Source organism: Orbicella franksi, chromosome 8 (genome assembly GCF_964199315.1).
Source record: "Orbicella franksi chromosome 8, jaOrbFran1.1, whole genome shotgun sequence".
Taxonomy (NCBI): domain Eukaryota; kingdom Metazoa; phylum Cnidaria; class Anthozoa; order Scleractinia; family Merulinidae; genus Orbicella; species Orbicella franksi.
In genome coordinates, this window is record NC_138152.1 from 24,823,162 (window position 1) to 24,839,593 (window position 16,432).

Consider the following 16,432-nt stretch of genomic DNA (forward strand, 5'->3'; position numbering starts at 1 on the left):
CTTTCTGGATCAAAATGCAAATAAAGGAATAACGCGAAAGCGTCAAAGCCAAAAACAATGATAAAAACAAAGACAGAGTGAAAACGTAACTCGGAGACGGAACAATGACAAGACCCTGCTGGGTGAGAGAAAGACAAGAAAAAAAAAAATAAATAAAAATAATAATAATAAGCTTGTGCTCGAAGGACAAATCAATTCAGCGCTGCGTTTCCTTAGCGAAACATCAACAGGGGGCGTGCTGGAACTAACGGATGACGTCATGGCCCAGTTGAAAGAGAAACATCCAAACCCACAACCAACAACGTTGGGCTCACTTCTCTTCGGGCCGATTAATGATGATATCCCTGAATCGGTGTACTCAGAGATAAATGGTGAGATGATAAGGGAGGCTGCGTTAAGAACAAAGGGATCAGGGGGACCATGCGGGGTTGACGCTAATGGTTTTAGAAGAATGATGGCTTGCAAATCCTTTAAACAGTCGTCTACAAAATTATGCGAGGCAATAGCCACAATGACAAGGACTCTATGTACAACTTATATCGACCCTGCAACCATAGAGCCACTGGTGGCAAGCCGATTGATTCCCCTGGATAAAGGTGAAGGTGCAGTGAGGCCTATAGGGGTCGGCGAGGTGATACGAAGGATTATTGGAAAGTGTGTAATGAACGTTTCTAAGGGAGACGTGGTTGAGGCGAGTGGTGCACTCCAGCTATGCGCAGGTCAAAAGTCCGGCAGCGAGGCTGCTATACATGCTATGCATGCCATATTTGAAGCTGATGACACGGACGCGGTACTGCTCATCGATGCTTCTAATGCATTCAATGCACTTAACAGAGCAACTTCACTACATAATATCCGGGTTCTCTGCCCTGTAATTGCAGCATATGTCATCAATACTTACAGGAAGTCGGCACGCTTGTTTATTACCGGCGGCAAAGAGATCATTTCAGCTGAAGGAACAACACAGGGTGACCCACTTGCTATGGCCCTCTACGCCTTAAGTGTGCAGCCGCTGATCACAAGCCTGCAGGCGGCGTCCAGTATTAAACAGTGCTGGTTTGCTGACGATGCCTGTGGAGTTGGCTCTGTACTGGAAATCAAGAAATGGCGGGATGTCCTCAACAGCCTTGGCCCAGTCTTTGGCTATTTTCCCAACCCCAAGAAATGTTGGAGTATCTCAAAGCCAGATAAAGAGGCAAGCGTGAAAGAAGTGTTCAAGGACACGGCTGTCAATGTGACGGTAGAGGGACAAAAACATCTGGGTGCGGTGATAGGTTCACGGGAATATCTAGAGGAATACGTTAGCGAGAAGGTGACCAACTGGGTCAGCGAGATTACCAAGCTGGCAGAGTTTGCTCTTTCTCAGCCTCAAGCGTGTTATGCTGCTTACACCTTTGGCCTCAAGCACCGATGGACCTATTTTTTGAGAACTTTGCCTGATATTCAAGAATTATTGGAGCCTTTGGAGAATGCCATATCTAAGGTGCTCATCCCTGCAATTACGGAGCATAGGTGCACTCGGCTGGACAGGGACATTCTAGCACTGCCAGTCCGTCTAGGGGGGCTTGGCTTCTAATGCATTCAATGCACTTAACAGAGCAACTTCACTACATAATATCCGTGAGCAATCCTCCTCCGTCAAAGTTACCATCCCGCTGGTCCAACAGATCGTGGCTCAATCCCGTCAGATGCCGGATGATTCTTTGGTCAAGCCACTACAACAGGCAATGAGGAGTGAGAGAGCAACGGTGCTCCAAGACAGGGCAGAGCATATCAGAGGGGTAGCCCCACAGAAAGTCCAACGGGCACTTGACCTTGCTGCGGAAAATGGATCATCTGTTTGGCTGACGGTACTCCCCCTTCGCGAAATGGGTTTCAATCTAAATAAGAGAGAGTTCCGCGATGCAATCAAACTGCGCTTCGATTGGCCGGTCGATGATATCCCCTCCACCTGTGTATGCGGTGATGCTTTTACAGTGGACCACGCAATGATATGCAAGAGAGGTGGGTTCGTTACCCAACGTCACAATGAGCTGAGGGACTTAGAAGCCGAACTCCTGAATATGGTTTGTACCGATGTTGAGATTGAGCCTGTCCTGCAAGACATCTCGGGTGAACAGCTGGGAAGAGGTTCTAATCGAGCTCCAGATGCGAGATTAGATATTCATGCGCGCGGGTTCTGGGAGAACCAACGATCAGCATTCTTTGACGTGAGGGTTTGTCACCCTAATGCTGATTCGTATAGGGACCTAGAGCTCCAACAGATATACCGCAATCATGAGAACGAGAAGAAGCGTCTTTACGCGAGGAGGGTTTTGGATATCGAACAAGGAACTTTTACACCCCTTATTTTCACGTCAACAGGCGGCATGGGAAACGAGTGCCTGCAATACCATTCCAGACTGGCGCAGCTGATCTCCATCAAGAAAGGAGAACATTATGCTAAAACAATCTCCTGGATAAGAGCAAGTACATCCTTCGCTTTACTAAGATCCGCACTAATCTGCCTAAGAGGTTCAAGAGCTAGAAGGAAAGCCTTTTGTGACTTTAAGAACGTTGATATTGACGTTGAAACCCAGGAGGGAGCCATTTTGTAAACACTGTTGAAATAGGTTTTAATAGTTTATTTCTTTTATTTACTTTTACCTTGTAATATACCGATATTGACGTTGAAACCCAGGAGGGAGCCATTATGTAAACACTGTTGAAATAGGTTTTAATAGTTTATTTCTTTTACTTACTTTTACCTTGTATATACCTTATTTATAAAAAAAAGTAGTAGTAGTAGTAATAGTAGTAGTAGTAGTAGTAGTATTAGCATTAGTTGTAGTAACCATGATATCATGACATATATGATATGACGATGATGATAATAAATTATTATTATTATTATTTTGATATTATTATTACTATTATAATTACCGAAAACGTAAGGAACAACAGAATTTCTGAATTTTTTACCAGATACATGTAAGATTCAAGTTTGTATGGAAAAGTGCTCAATAAAGTTTGCTATTATTATTTAAAAAAAAAAATAAATAAAATAATAATAATAATAATAATAATAATAATAATAATAATAAAAACAGAAAAAGAGCCATCCTAGCGATCTTATTAGTGTGCAATCCTGGACATAAGTAATCACAGTTATAGATATATACCACGCCTCACCCCACTTAAAGATATCCCTAAAAATTGCTATCACAATTTCAATTGAAACGTGTACACTGATGAACGAATCAGATTATGGTCAAGTAATATCAAAGCTATCACTTACAAAAGTTTGTCCAATTTTTTGCTACCTTTTAAGTGATGATGACATGGACGCTATTGTGACAACAATAATTTACTTTTCTATCCCATACTTTGCAAGAGCAATCTAAGCGGAAGTTATCCCACCAAACCCAAACTTAATTTTTCCCGCAGCCGAAGCTTTTCTCAAAATACTTTAAGTGCTAGCATCAGTAACAATACGGAGTTATGCCTTTTGCGTTTTTTTCATAAAATTGAAGGGCCCTTTTTACGAGAGTGTTTTTAAAGCTGCGTTGTAACCTTTTTTGTACCATGTTTTAGTGCCCAGGGTCCAAGGCGCAAACTGCAGTATCCACACAAACATACAGTCGACTATTTCATCCTCGCATGTTGCCCACAAGGTAAAGACTATGACGAGATCAATTAATTTAAAGGCAAGGGAGATCATACCATTTATGTATACAACTTAGGCAGTTAAAACAGCATGAATGGGATTTCAACCCATAACCGCTGCGATTCTGGTGCAGTGCTAAATGGTCACTTTGACGGTTCAAAGAATTGGCACAACAACAACAACAACAACAACCATTTTACTTTGTATAATACAGAGAATATCATACAGCAAAATAATACATTTAACTTAAATAAGCAAAAAAACTACTCAAAATAGTAAAAACTAAACGAGCTGACTAGGCACAATAACAGAAGATTCAAAGATCAGACAAGCTAGGCACAAGGGAAATATCCAGTTTCTAGCTAAGGGTTGGGTTATCGAGGGTGAGTGCCTGAGTTTTTTCCAGCCAACAAGAAATGGGCTAAAGATCGAACTGATATTTTAAGGAACATAGCCATTGCATGGTTCTGGTAAATCTTCTTGTTGAGGGCCGTCGTGACGACACCAAGCATCAAAAGGAATGGGGCAATACGGCGGACAACTTTCACCAATCAAAAATATATTCTGACTTCCTCTTGAACTGTAGGACAGGTCTTGCATAATGTCGGTGGCAATATCTTTTGCTGCGGCGGATCTTCCCATTGCTTCGGCGGAGTAGGTAGGTGATATAAAAGAAAGGAAGCCACCAGCGTGTTTTGATCAGTTATATGGCTACATTCTAGAGTAGGCAAGATAAGACAAATTCTGCATTGTGATTGGCTACCCAACTAGACAATCTCGAGCAGACAATCTTGTCTGCTCAAAATTAACCAATGCTTCCCTTATTCAAATAGTGCTCTTTGTGCCATAAAGTAAGCCGTACAACAACAAGAAAACATTCAACCGGATCGCACGGGATTACTCGGGACAGTTGCGTGTCCCAATACTAGGAAAATATTACATCGGCAAGACAACAATCTGATTGGTTGAATTTAGTTAATTGCCCACTGAACTAATAAGTCGTGTAATAATCGTTTGCATATACTTTTTCCACCTACACATGCTAGAGCCTGAATTTGGGCTTTCCTTTGCTTGACCAGTTCTGACCCTACATCATATGAGGAAGGGGAGATGCAACAGTACTGGACTAACTGTTGTGTAGAACCAAAGCTTTTTGAACAGTCAGCTTTTGATCAGTGTTTTAAGATGGGTAGAAAAATGTTTGGAAGAGAAATTTTAATACTAGAGGCAACAAACCTGCCATACCTTAGTTAACAAAACACTTGATAGTCATCATGCATAAAACATTCTCTAAGCTAGTGTGCTCGCTTATTTTGAACATTTGAAAGTATTGATTTTTTTGTTTGCTACTTTATTGTATAGTATTACCAACAAATAGCAAAAGTTCCCTTAATAGCAAAATTGTCTTTTAGTGGATCCCTGCATGAAGCTTGAGCCAATATTGTTCTCACCAGGGTAGTGAGGGGATGCTTTCGACCTGCTTGTTCTTACAAATATTCTTAGGTAAATTTTATAACTAAAAATCAAAGTTCAGCCACTAGCAACAATTGCTAACGAAGTTCATTTTTATTTTTATTTCAGGTGCGGTCTGTACATGCGATGGTAAAACTGTCAGAAAATCCGGCGCTGGTAAAACGATCGGTCCTCTCGCTGTGACTTTGGTTAAAAGCTCTTAGTGTGTTGACATTCATTCTCAATTACAAGCAATGGCTTTCTGACGCCGAGCATCAAACAGAATTGTGTGATTGAGAAGAATAGACTCAATAATAAAATTTTTGAAAATGAATTCACAAAGAGTACATGTGATTTCTTAGAAAGATACCTTATTGCTCTGCACACTTGACTACTTCCGTCAGGCACTCGTTCAAATTTGGCACAACTGTCTCATGTTTTAGTGGGTGTCTATCTTTTCTTACCTGTTATTACAGTTATCCGTAGTTTGAGATACAAACGAGGCGAAATAATAACTTCTGCTTTGTGTTGACCCTTTTGCCTTATTTGTATACGTTTTTAAACAGAAGAATATTTAACCGCAGTCTCAACTGCAACTGCTAGCTAACAGCACTCTTTGTGTTCTTGATTCCATTGTGAATGGAAATATACGACGTAAACCGATGATCTGCTTCGATGAAGAATTCTGTTGATTTTTTTCCGCTCTTATGTTAAACTTTAATGGCTGCAGTTGCTGTAATAATTCGATATAGCACCTGGGCGCTACATTACTTTTGGTGCTTCAAGGGGGAGTTTTTTTTTTTTTTTTCGAGGGGCGCTTATTAGCGGCAGGGCGTTAATTTCTTTTTGAAAGTGTATACATCGGAATATGATACAATACTTTTATATAAGAAAACAACACCAATATATGTAACCATAGGGGCTTTGATATGGCTAGCTCTGTGAGCGGGCGGGCAAGATCAACCAAATCTTACGCTGTGATTGGCTACCCGAGCGGGCAAGATGGCTTTGGAGAATAACAAGAAGTTGTATTACGAGCAAGGAATGTTTGTTTTATTTCTTTAAGGCAAAGGGATCAGTAAGGTCTTTAATATATCATATTTGTCCTAAAGTGTTGATTATCGGTGGATTGTTTCTGTAATAAAAGGATAGTTAAATAAGTCAAAATGAAGGCTAAAATTAAGTCAGATAAATGCAGTCTTTGCTAGTACTTGTGTCAAATGGCAATTCATAGGGCAAGAGAGAAACATGAACTATTTAAAAACTGATCCAGAGACAGCATGAAAAATTAGTGCCAGGGATTACAGAAAGGGCCAAAAATAAAATGAGGTGGTAAAGTCAAATTCGGGGACGGATCTAGACGGGAGGGTGCAGGGGGTGCGCAAAACCCACCCCTTCCCTCACTGAGACGAAGCCTTCTTCTTGGTATTCGCTTTGAAAATCTGTTTACCTTACCAGTCAGTTACGCCATTCCTTAGTGGTGTAAACCCCCTCTGAAGAAAAATCCTGGATCTTCCTGCACTCTCTCCATCACAACTACGTGTTTGGACCCAGCACTTAACCTAGCTCGGCCAAATTTCTTTACTGGTTCCAGGCCTCGCTGCCAGCACCCACTGGAAAGTAGATTTACAAAGCTGGAAAAGTCAGATCAGTTTTTGTCACCAGAGCACCCCTGTGAGCCGAAAAACCTGGACGATGCCTTGAATATTGTAGCAGTTGAGACAGACGCTCGGAAAACTTGCCGCTGTGGTCAACATCAACGCGTTGGAGGCCATTCGATTTGAGCTTTGAATGAAAGGAGTGTATAGTGACGGTGGAAATTTTTGTTCTCTGTGGTTGGTGATTTTTAAGTACATTTGAAATAGTGTCGGAGACACTTTCTAGCTGCCTTGACAAGAACTTCGGCGAGTGACGTAAAATATCTAAATTCTCAAAACCATCCACCATTTTTAAAAAATAGGTACCCAAAGGGTACATGTGTGGGATACACAACTCATTTGCATTAACGGACACGAGCCGATGACACAGTTAACACTTAATGACTGATCCCGAGGGGAACAGTGAATTTTGATTCCCGAGAATGTCAATGTTTCCCGAGACGAAGTCGTGACAAACATTGAGATTCGAGGGAACAAAATTCACTGTTGCTCAAGGGAGCAGTCGTTAAGTGATTTGTTACATAGGTAAACAAACAATCACTTTATTGACAAATGACTTGCAAGAGCGGTCAACATTTCGAGGGTAACAGTGAACTGTTTCCCGTTTGACGTCATAGTTTTCGCAATAGTGTCCGCTCATGGCATTTGGCGGAAACAGTTTCATGTTTAGATGTCATGTGACCATGAACTAGCCAATGAATGGGCATGCTGTAGCGGGATAAATGCCAGCTATATTACAATGTGGGATACGACATGTATCCCACACAAAAACAGAGGGAAAACGTGAGCAATTGTGACGGCATCCCCAAGTAATAAATAAATAAATAATAATTACACAATTACACAAGCAAGATATAAAATAAATAAAATTAGATAATTAAATAATTAAATAATTAAATAATTCGTGGAGTTCCAATTTTAGACCCTTTATATTTGGTGAAAAGTATCCTTATATGACTGGTATTAAAGCTATCAGTTTTGTTTTCGGATTAAATCATTTATAGCCGAGAAATTCACAATTATGTGAACGTGCCCATACATTCTCTGTAATTGCTATGCCATACGAGCTCTGTAATTTAACAAACATTTCTTTTCTAGCTTGAGTATTTGAGCTATAGATCTGAAATTATGCAGACATCATTTCCGTATCATATATTGACCCTAAACCTGTTCATTTTACTTTTCAGATTTAATATTTTATAGCTGCGTAATTCGCTAGGAACGTTCTCATACATTCTCCGTTATAGCATTCCCATACAAACTCTGTAATTTAACAAACACTTTTTTTTTCTAGCTTGAGTATTAAAGCTATAGATCCAAAATTTAAGAGCGAATGTTCCTAATGGTGAAGCATATCGCGGCAACAGCCAAAAAATAATTTCTGCTCATATTCTCAAGATAGGTAGGCCTCAGTATCAAACAAATCACGACATACTTCGTTTGGCTGAATATCAATTTATTTACGAGAAAATCGATAATAACCGAATTCCGTCAAAATGTCGCTTTTGGAGCTCAATATTTAAGACGAATCTCTAAGCTTCGCGTCACAAAATCAAACAACCTAGACCAATAAAAACTATCAAATCTTGAAAACCAACATCAAAATATATTTTGGAAGCAATTTGAGCTATTTTTGTCTATTTATTTACAAAACTGAATTAAATTTATCCGACCTACTTTTAACTAAACTGAAAATAGGTCAAACGAAACGTGTTATTTAACTATGTGCTACACGAAATAATTGACTGAAAATCTGGCTGTTGGAAGGCGATAAGTAGTTCTTTTCGATCTCCAAAGGATTTTTTGGGGAAATGATCCGGCGCGATTTAATCAAATTTGAAAGCTGGATAAAATGCGTCGATTCGACGGAGCCGTTAATTGGTCAGAAATGCACTCATACACACGCAAACTCGATTATTTCGCATTTAAAGTCTGCTGTACAATTTATTTAACATAACATCCTCTTACCTTCATGTCGCTGTATCAAAAAACAGGGCTGCAGTCCTGCTGAGTCCTGAAATTGTTGCATCGTTTACATAAAAGCAATATAACTTGGTGGAATAGTGCTGCGCCGCCTCCTGATCTTGAGTTGTTTATAAAGCGTATTTCGGGGTTTTCTGATTCGAGGTTTCTCTGTTCCCATCTCGTTGAAAATGGGGCTGTAGTCACTCCACGTAAGATACCTTTGTTTAAACACAAGTCTTGAACTTAACAGCGAATCAGATGCGGGTAAATCTCCAATTCGTTGCTTACACCTTTGGCATTTTTCTCCAGAAAATTTAATCGTCTTTTGACAACAACAAATTTCGAACCATACAGGAGGGGAACCTGTTCCGTTCCTGTATCGTCGGAAGGCTTGTCGAAAGACCGCATCATTTTCTCCGTAGAATCTCTAATAGCTTCTGTCAATGACTCCCGAAAATTCCTTAAAGATATCCTCGACATATGCTCTCATTTTGTTAACGGCGAATTCGGTTTCATCAGTTCTTTGATCAGACTTACCCAGCTGGTCAATGATGGATAAAATTGGCTGGTCCGACTTTTCATCCATACCGTCAATTTTTTCCGAAGCGAGAGACTCTTTTACGTTCGAAGGCGGGCTTTTGACTGCGGACTGAGGCGTGGGTACAGGGGTTCCGTTTACCGATGTAAACTGTCCTCTGTAGTACTCGAGAAGTCGTTCTTTCAGGCTTGCTTTCGATCCGTCTTGTGCTAGTCCAAACGTCCTTAAGTCCTCGATGCTCAACTTGTTTACTAATTCCTTCGCCACAGTGAAATTCTTAGGAATCAGAAATTCCTCTTGACCTTCTCCTGCCATGTTCGTATACGTGTTTCGGCCGACGTATTAAACTCCACAAAATAGATAACCTCCCTCTGCTACCAATTCGACATAGCTATTTATTCCGGTAGTATTATATCGAGACTTGTAATCCGACTCTTTGAGCAACAGAAAAACACACACGCAACAAGCACTCACACCCACACCCACTCGCATAAATGTTCTACAGTCTGTCAAGAAGTCTGATTGCACGCCCATAACGTGTCCTGTATTTGACATTTTTGTCGGCTTCTACACCGTTTGTGATTTCAGATAAGCAGGCTTGTACCATTAGTTTCTTAATTGCGGGCGTTGTTTGTGTAACGCGCCGAAATAAAGGACAGATCCTTCACGTAAATACACACGCGTCTTTTTTAATTCTCTTCTCAATTCTCCGACTCAGACCTCTCCCGGAGATCCTATTACAACAGCGTGGTGATTTCGCAACAACAAATAATGTCACGCATTCGTTCGTCACACCATCCCCCCTAAAAAAAACCACTAAATTAGAGTTCCTAAAATGTCACTAGCCGGATATAGAGTAAACAAAGTCTTAGTCCATCTGATAGTCAACTGTCCAGGTCGGTCTCCTTGGTGTCCCACGCGGTCTTTCCTGTGCTTTCTCGGCAATGGCGGGCGCCTTAGCTGCCGGCTTAGGCCTGAAATTCTGCTGCTTAGTTGACTGGCCACTCTTCGAAGCTTCACCCGCAGTGGATACTCTGTCTTTGCCAGTTTTCCCTTCGGTTAGCCAGTTAACAAAACTGTGTCCCTGGTACTTCTTAAGCCGGTCAACATGGACGACCGTTGGTCTCGACTTAGGTCCTTTCTGGATCCTATAGATCAGGTCATCCAGGCGAGATATTACCAGGTACGGTCCTTCCCAGGGCCTCTGTAACTTTGGGGTCCTGCCTTTCTTGCGTCTGGGGTTATGTAGCCAAACAGGGTCCCCACGCTCAAAGCCACGGTGTGATGCCTTATGATCGTAGTACCGCTTGTTCCTTTCGCTCACTAACTTCAAATGCTCACGGGCAAATGCATGAACGCGTTCCAATCGGGCCTGCAGGCGGTGGACATATTCGGTTTTGTCCTGGTCACCACTTTCTTGCTCGGGACGCCCGAACTGAAGGTCAATCTGCCGCCCAAACATTAGCTCACATGGAGTAAAGGAAGTGGTTTCGTGGACAGCGGAGCGATACGCCATCATCAGGACAGGCAAGTGGCTATCCCAATCCCGTTGATTCTATGCTACAAACTTGGACAACATGCCTTCTATTGTTCGGTTGAATCGTTCAATCATTCCATCTGACTGTGGGTGGAGGGGTGTGGTTCTGGTTTTATCCATTCCCAGTGCCTCACACATTTCGACTCGAAATTTCTTCCCTGGTCGGAATGAATCTGCCTTGGGATGCCAAAACGAGTCACGAATTCTTCAACTAACACTCTTGCTACAGTTGTGGCCTCTTGATTGGGAATCGCGAAGGCTTCCGTCCACTTCGAAAAGTAATCCCCTATGACAAGGATGTACTTGTTGCCACGGTCTGACTCAGGCAGCGGTCCCAATATGTCGAGAGCCACTCTCTCAAGAGGGGCACCAACGTTGTACGTCTTCAACGGCGCTCTTGGTGTGCGGGTCTGCCTCTCTCTGGAGGCGCAGAGGTCGCATGACCGACACCAGTCTTTCACATCTTTTGTGCACCTGGGCCAATAGAATCTTTCCTTAACTCTTCTCAGCGTCTTATTGACACCTAAGTGCCCTGCGGTTTCCTCAGTGTGGAGCTCCTGGAGAACATCGTTTCTGAGACTGAAAGGCATAACAAGCTGCCAACGCACCTCGTCTCCCGCTTCAGATTCCCACCGCCGGCAGAGGACACCGTTTCGTAGGGACAGACGGTCCCATTGACTCCAGTAAGTCTTGATGGTTTTGTTTTCGGTTGACACATCCTTCCATGCTGGGCGAGAGGGACAGGACTCCTTCCATGCGATTATCTTCCCGAGGTCATCATCGGCGACTTGGCTAGCACACAAGTCACTTCTGCTACCCGTAACAACGAAGGTCTTCTTGGATTCAGAACTTTCGCTTGGGAACTGCTGGCTTTCAGGTGGAGGTTTGGGGTCCGGCTGAGGAGAGGAGAGGCTACCCCCCTCCGCAGGCTTGTCCAGGGCCTGAGGTGCACAGCATGGGACGACATCTGCACTTCCAGAATCTGCGACTGATGTGGTATCCCGCTTTTGTTCGACACGATCACAGTATCGGCAGTCACCACATGGCCTTCTTGAGAGAGCGTCAGCATTCCCATGGTGTATACCAGAACGGTGTTCGATCTTGAAGTCATAAGTACCCAGCAGTTCCAGCCACCTGGCGAGTTGTCCCCCTGGATTTTTGAACTTCAACAGCCATTTCAAAGCACCGTGGTCTGTGCGGACGAGAAATTGCCTTCCACACAAGTAGTGGTGGTAGGTCTTTATCGCCACAATAACTGCCAAGAGTTCCTTGCGCGTCACGCAGTAGTTTCTCTCACTCTTGTTCAGTGATTTGCTGTGGAACGCAATCACCTTCTCCTCCTCCCCTTGGATTTGGGATAATACTGCGCCAAGGCCAGTGTTGCTTGCGTCTGTGTCCAAGATAAACAAGCCGTCAAGTGTGGGGAAGGCCAAAATGGGAGCTGTTGTTAGCAGGCATTTGAGCTGACAAAACGCGTCTTCGCACTCTCTGGTCCATCGGAATTCTCTTTGTGCTTCGGTAAGCCTGTAAAGAGGTCTGGCGATGTCAGCAAAGCCACGAACAAAGCGTCTGTAGTAGGAGCAAAGGCCCAGAAAGCTTTTAACATCCTTTGCTGTTTGTGGGTAAGGCCAAGTACGTACTGCTTCAATCTTCTTGGGGTCGGTAGATACGCCATGGTCGCTCACCACATGGCCAAGAAAAGGTACCGATCGCTGGAGGAGAATGCACTTCTTAGGGCTTAATTTGAGGCCGGCATCGCGAAGACGCTGTAATACAGTGCGGAGCCTCTGAATCGCTTCTCCAAACTCGCGGCCATGGACTATGATGTCATCTAAGTAAATAAGGCACACCTCCCAAGGTAGCCCAGACAACACCTTTTCCATGAGCCGCTCGAAAGTTGCAGGGGCATTGCAGAGACCAAAACTCATGACCGTGAACTGGTATAGGCCGTTCCCAGTTGTGAAGGCAGTTTTTGGCTTGTCAGCCTCGGCCATGGCTACCCGCCAGTAACCGCTACAGAGGTCTAGGGTGGAAAACCACTTGCAGCCTGCAAGTGCGTCTAAGCAATCATCAATCCTAGGAAGAGGGTAGCTGTCCTTAATTGTCACGTCTTTAAGTTTACGGTAATCAACGCAGAAACGGGTAGACCCATCTTTCTTCTTCACGAACACGATGGGTGACACCCAGGGACTTGAGGAAGGCTAAATCACTTTTTTCTGAAGCATTTCTTTGATAAGGGTATCGGCTTCGGCTCTTTTGTGTACGGGGGAGACGTCTCGCTGGCTGACGGATGGGCTGTGAAGATCCAGTGTTGATCGTATGCGTTCTTAAGCTAGTATGGCCAAGGTCGTCGGAGGAAACTGCAAATACATCAGCGAACTCGGTCAACAGTTCGGCAAGGTGTGAGCGCTCATCAGGGTTTAGAAGATTAGAGCTGCGTTCGAACAAGTCTAAGAGTTGTCCAGGGACAAGGCCTACCACTGTCTGGCTCTACAGCAGCTGTCATGCTACCACCCTCCTCGCGTACCTGGAAAAGAGCCACGCTGGATTGTCCAATGTGGGAAGGTTCAACAAGTTCGACAGGTTCACACATAGCCGCCACGGTGTCCTTGTATGATGTACGAGGATAATCTGTGGGTTGAGCACTCTTAATGGAATAATGTCAGATGCGCCATCTACCAGGCTTCTAGCTAGCATCAGGTGGTTCACTTCCATCAGTCTGGCCGTAGGTTCCAGCATTCCTAGGGTAGGGGCACACGGACCGACTATCTTGCCAGCTACAAAAGCTTCGCTCCAAGGAGGGACGACTGTTGTGCGGTCAACGGACACTCGAAAGCAGCTGGGGGAGAGTGGTTTACCTTGCTTGGCTTCACTGCCATCTCCGAACTGCAGCTCATAGCGGCCATCTTTGAGCACCAATTGGCAGTCATATTGACGAAGGAAATCTAAACCAAGGATTCCCTCTGGTTCGATCTCTGCTACCCACATCGTACAGTCAAATTCTCGGTCGCCTAGTCTGAGTGTCATGTTTCCACGTCCCAGGAAAGAAGAGGGGCGTCCATCGGCCAGTTTCATGGTGTCAAGAACGCGCTGGAGCTGTCTTGGTGTTGATTCTGGATGGCAAGAGATGGCCTCCCATGTTTGGGACTTCAGGATGGTGATGTTTGCTCCACCAAAAACTTGACTGGCATTCCATTCACGAACCCGCTAACATACAAGCCGTCGTTGTCGGCACCCACGGCATCTGTTTTGATTGAAGGTAAGGTGGGCCTTGAACTCGACAGTGTCTCGTTTCCCGGACATTCCTGCGGCTGTTGAGAAGTTAGCCTCCCCGACGGTGTACGTAACCCATCCCCAAGACGTTTAGGGCAGTAGCGTTGAATGTGCCCCAGGGCGCCACAAGCCCAACACTCTGGTGAATTCTAGGCCCTTTGCCGACTACGTTGCGACAAATCGGAGGTACCTCGTGGTTGCTGGACCAGGCCTTGAACCAGTGTTTTAAGCTCGTGCAGTTCTTGCTTGAGAGTTGAATCTGCTGGTGTCGGGCTCTGCATAGTTACCGCCTGTAATATTTTCGTTCCACTACCACGTTGTTTCTCAGCAAAGAAAAACGCCTCAACTTCAACAGCAGCATCCGACGCCTCCGTGAGAGTAGCTGCCTTGGCTTGATGGACCTTCCAACAAAGTTCTGGATCGGTCAATGCCTCAATGAACTGGTCTTTCGCGATCGACTCTCGAAGGGAAATCGGGGCATCGGGGTAGGCCTGTCTTGTCAATCTCCGGATTGCCTGAGCCAATTCAGGGAGGGTTTCTGCAGGCTTTCGGGTGCGGCTTCCTAGGGAAACGCGAAACATTTCCGTTCTCTTTGATGTTCCAAATCTGCTATCAAGTGCTGCGATCAGGTCAGTGTAGCTAGTACGCTGGGTTTTGTCAAGATCGCCAAGCACTGCCTGAGCTGGGCCGCTCAGACTGACCGCCAGGTAGGCTGCTTTGGTTCGCCTATCCCATCCATTTATCTCTGCTATAAGCTCGAACTGGGCTTCATAATCCTCCCACGGAGTTGAACCATTGTAAAGTGAGGGACGGACACGTGGCTTCTCTTTTTGTTGTGGAAGCTGGTGATAAGGGCTGGGTGAAAGAGGGGCTGGAAGTTCGCTAAAACGCACCTCCTCGTGATTGCTAAACAAATCCAGACCGCTATCGCGGGGACTGGTGCCCAATGTAACACGACTGTCACGCTGTTTTGTTTCGAGGGCATCGAGGCGTTTACTAAGTTCGACGAAACGATCCTCTAAGGCACTGTTTTGCTTTTCGATGCCAATGCTGATTGCCGTAATCGCCTTTAAAACTTGGTCTACGGTTTCGTCGTTGCTATGTCTTTCAGTATGTGGAGTACTACTCCCGACCGGGACAGGAGATTTCGCCATTGTCGTCGCATCCTTTTCAGTTGGAGCTAAATCCTCGGAATTCAGGTCAATCAGCGGACCAAAATTAACCTCACCATCGTTATAGTGCGCCATACTATCGGTTTGGCAAGAATCCCACCGCTGCCACCAATGTAACGCGCCGAAATAAAGGACAGATCCTTCACGTAAATACACACGCGTCTTTTTTAATTCTCTTCTCAATTCTCCGACTCAGACCTCTCCCGGAGATCCTATTACAACAGCGTGGTGATTTCGCAACAACAAATAATGTCACGCATTCGTTCGTCACATTTGGTTAACGTCTTACAGACTTTTGTGTGACTCGTCTGTCCATCTTCCTTCCTCAAAGTGACGAGTCGATAGGTCTTTTATGTTCAAACTATGAACGCTCATTCTTGATATTTGGAAACGATATTGGAATGAAACAAATCTGATCACAAGTCCGCTTGCTGGCAAAGGAGCTTCGGTTTTCATTCGCATCTCACGACATCTGAGTCACCTCTTTTCGCTAAATTAGAACCGCTTCGTTACCTCGTTACCTTGCGCAGTATCCTAATTGCTGACAAGTTATTTCTCCGAACAAGAAATCTGTGCTTTAACGAAAATGTAATGTACTGATAAAAAACGTATTCTGTGCAGCCATTTAGAAACGGAGTCGATCCATTCAACCAGTTAAATGAATTGTTAAACCTACCGACCATTCTATACACGTGCTGATAATCATCTTATACGAGACCGACTTCCACATAAACGTTTGTACTTGAAAGCGATATCTGAATATATTACTTCTGTTAGCTAAGGAATGATAGACACAGTGCTACTATTTTAAGAAAATACCTATCTAAGCCGTGTGAAATGTTTATTAAACAAGTCCATTTTTCTTCTCTTTGTTTGTATTTGTGCTTCTCTAATGTTATTCTAAAATAACACCCACTCTCTTTATCAACCCTCCCCTCCCCCCTCGCCCCACACATACCGGGCGGTATTCCAATATCTCAAACCACTCAAATGGGAATAACATGGGCTTAAAAGCTCTTTCTGAGTCAAATACCGGCATTCCTACTGATACAGCAAAAACTGATATTAGAGATAATTCCTCTGAGTTGTTGAACCAATATTCGTTAACGTTATTCCACTTCACCTCCCAACAGGAAATGTTCTGTTGAACTAGCTGCAATGGACGTACTCTGGGAAATTACTGTGTGCACA

The 16,432-nt window shown here is 44.0% G+C and overlaps 1 pseudogene; it reads left to right on the forward strand.

The window, feature by feature from the left end:
• The first annotated feature begins 250 nt into the window (after positions 1 to 250).
• Positions 251 to 2,761, forward strand: LOC145495833 (uncharacterized; annotated as a pseudogene).
• The last annotated feature ends 13,671 nt before the right edge of the window (positions 2,762 to 16,432 follow it).